This window comes from Pongo pygmaeus, chromosome 6 (assembly GCF_028885625.2).
Source record: "Pongo pygmaeus isolate AG05252 chromosome 6, NHGRI_mPonPyg2-v2.0_pri, whole genome shotgun sequence".
NCBI lineage: Eukaryota > Metazoa > Chordata > Mammalia > Primates > Hominidae > Pongo > Pongo pygmaeus.
This window is the reverse complement of record NC_072379.2, coordinates 6039095-6042515: the sequence shown is the minus strand read 5'-3', so window position 1 is coordinate 6042515 and position 3421 is coordinate 6039095. Positions and strand designations below refer to the sequence as shown.

Genomic DNA, 3421 nt, shown 5'->3' with positions numbered 1-3421 from the left:
ATCCAGGGAAGGAGGGTATGATATTACTCCCAATATCGCAGGGGTTGTACACATTTTTGTGATATTGTGTCTAATATCCAAGCAAACAGAGGATGACATTGGTTTCAATATCGCACATGGTGGACACCCCCCCGGTTACAGTTCTGAATATCCCAACGGGGAGAGGATGATATTACCCCCCATATCGGAGGAAATGCACACCACCCTGGGATTTAACTCCTGATATCCAGAAAGGAAAAGTATGATATGACTCCCAACACGGGAGGAAATGTACACCCGCCCTGTGATAATTTTGCCAATATCCGGGGGGCAGAGGATCATGTTACTTCCAATATCGCAGGGTGCGTACACCCCCTCTGTGATCTTGTTGCTAACATCCAGGTTTGGGGAGGACGACATTACTCCCAATATCACAGGGGGAGTACACCCCCCATGACCTTGTTCGTAATTTCCTGAGTGGAGAGGATGATACTACTCCCAATATGGCAGGGGTGTACACCCCACCGTGATGGATTTCTAAATACTCAGGGCGGGATAGGATAATATTACTCCCAATATCGCAGAAGGTGTACATCTCTGCTGTGATATTTTTCATAGTATCCAGGGAAAAAGAGGATGATACTTTCCAAATAGCCGGGGTTTTCCACGACGCCCGCGCCGTGATGTTGTTCCTAATATGCAGGTGGGCAAAGAATCATATGACTGCGAATATCGCAGGTGGTGTACAGGCCCCTTGTAACGTTGTTCCCAATATCCAGGGAAGGAGGGACCGATATTACTACCAATATCACACCAGCTGTACAACCCACTGTGATTTCTTTTCTAAAACCCGTGGCACAGAGGATGATAGTACTTTCAATATCGCACAGGTGTACACACTTCACCCCGTGATATTGTTCCTAATAGCCAGAGGGCGAGTATAGGGAAAAGAAAGAGAGATCAGACTGTCACTGTGTCTATGTAGAAAGGGAAGACATAAGAGACTCCATTTTGAAAAAGACCTGTACTTTAAACAATTGCTTTGCTGAGATGTTGTTAATTTGTAGCTTTGCCCCAGCCACTTTGACCCAGCCACTTCGACCCAAGTTGGAGCTCACAAAAACATGTGTTGTATAAAATCAAGGTTTAAGGGATCTAGGGCTGTGCAGGACGTGCCTTGCTAACAAAATGTTTACAGGCAGTATACTTGGTAAAAGTCATCGCCATTCTCTAGTCTCAATAAACCAGGGGAACAATGAACTGTGGAAAGCTGCAGGGGCCTCTGCCCTTGAAAGCGGGGTATTGTCCAAGGTTTCTCCCCATATGATAGTCTGAAATATTTCCTCATGGGATGAGAAAGACCTGACTGTCCCCCAGCCTGACACCCATAAAGGGTCTGTGCTGAGGTGGATTAGTGAAAGAGGAAAGTCTCTTGCAGCTGAGATGGAGGAAGGCCACTGTCTCCTGCTTGCCCCTGGGAACTGAATGTCTCGGTGTAAAACCCGACTGTACATTTGTTCAACTCTGACATAGGAGAAAAGCTGCCCTGTGGCGGGAGGCGAGACATGTTGGCAGTAATGCTGCCTTGTTATTCTTTACTCCGCTGAGATGTTCAGGTGGAGAGAAACATAAATCTGGCCTACGTGCACGTCCAGGCATAGTACCTCCCCTTGAACTTAATCATGATATAGATTCTTTTGCTCCCATGTTTTTTGCTGATCTTCTCTTTATTATCACCCTGCTCTCCTACTACATTCCTTTTTGCAGAAATAATGAAAATAATAATCAATAAAAACTGAGGGAACTCAGAGGCCGGTGCCGGTGCAGGTCCTTGGTGTGCTGAGTGCCAGTCCCCTAGACCCACTGTTGTTTCTTTCTACTTTGTCTCTGTGTCTTAATTCTTTTCTCCGTCTCTCATGCCACCCGACTAGAAATACCCACAGGTGTGGAGGGGCAGGCCACCCCTTCTTCTGCCACCCAACGCAGGTGCCTTTCTCTAGGGTGAAGGTACGCTAACAATGTGAACGTTGAGGACAGCCGACGAGAGATTCCCGAGTGCATCCAGTCAGCCTTGCGGTAAGCTTGTGCCCTTGGAGGAATCCAGGGTAACAATGGGGCAAATTGAAAGTAAATATGCCTCTTATCTCAGCTTCATTAAAATTCTCTTAAGAAGACGGGGAGTTAAAGCTTCTACAGAAAATCTAGTCACGCTATCTCAAACAATAGAACAAGTCTGCCCATGGTTTCCAGAATAGGGAACTTTAGATTTAAAAGATTGGGAAGAAATTGGCAAAGAACTAAAACAAGCAACTAGGGAAGGTCAAATCATCCCACTTACAGTATGGAATGATTGGGCCATTACTAAAGCAACTTTAGAACCATTTCAAAGAGAAGAAGACAGCATTTCAGTCTTTGATGCCCCTGAAAGCTGAGTAATAGATTGTGAAGAAGAGGCAGGAACAGAGTTAAAAAAGGAATGGAAAGTTCACGTTGTAAAAATGCAGTAGAGCCTGGAATGGCTCGGTCAACCCAAAATGTTGACTATAATCAATTACAGGAGGTAATATATCCTGAATCATCAAAACTGGGGGAAGGAGGTCCAGAATTATTTGGGCCATCAGAGTTTAAACCACGATGGCCACCAACTCCTTCTCCTGCGGTTCAGATGCCTGTGACATCACAATCTCAAAAGCCAATCCAGGCACAGTATCCGCAATAGCAGCCAGTAGAAAATAAAACCCAACCATCGGTAGTTTGTCAACACCAGCCGCCAGCCGAATGTCAGTATCCGCCATCTCCAGAGGTTCCGTATGGATCTCAGGCTGTGCGTCCTGTGCCAAATAGCAAGGCACTATAGCAACAACCCAGGGCGATGGCGTTTGATCCTACATTACCACCTAGTGGACAAGATAGTGCACTGCATGGGACCGTTGCTACAGCCAGAAAACGGGGAGATCTTGAGGCATGGCAGTATCCGGTAATGTTACAACCGATGCCGGTCGGGAAAGGGAGTCAAGCAGGAGCGTCTGTCCGAACTGAGGCTAGATATGAATCTTTCACCATGAAAATGTTAAAAGATATGAAAGAAGCAGAAAGAAAATGTTAAAAGATACGAAAGAACCACGTCTCCTTATATGAGAACATTATTAGATTCCATTGCTCGTGGAAATAGACTTAGTCCTTATGATTGGGAAATTTTGGCTAAATCTTCCCTTTCACCCTCTCAGTATCTACAGTTTAAAACCTGGTGGATTGATGGGGTACAAGAACAGGTACATAAAAATCATGCTATTAACCCTGTTGTTTATATAGATGCAGATCAATTGCTAGGAAGAGGTCCAAATTGGGGCACTATTAACCAACAATCAGTAATGGAAAATGAAGCTATTGAACAACTAAGGGCTATTTGCCTCAGGGCCTGGGAAAAGATTCAGGACCCAGG

General features: G+C 45.3%; 1 pseudogene; it reads left to right on the top strand.

Moving 5' to 3' along the window:
• Nucleotides 1-1167: 1167 nt before the first annotated feature.
• Nucleotides 1168-2960, top strand: LOC134739912 (uncharacterized; annotated as a pseudogene).
• Nucleotides 2961-3421: the final 461 nt, after the last annotated feature.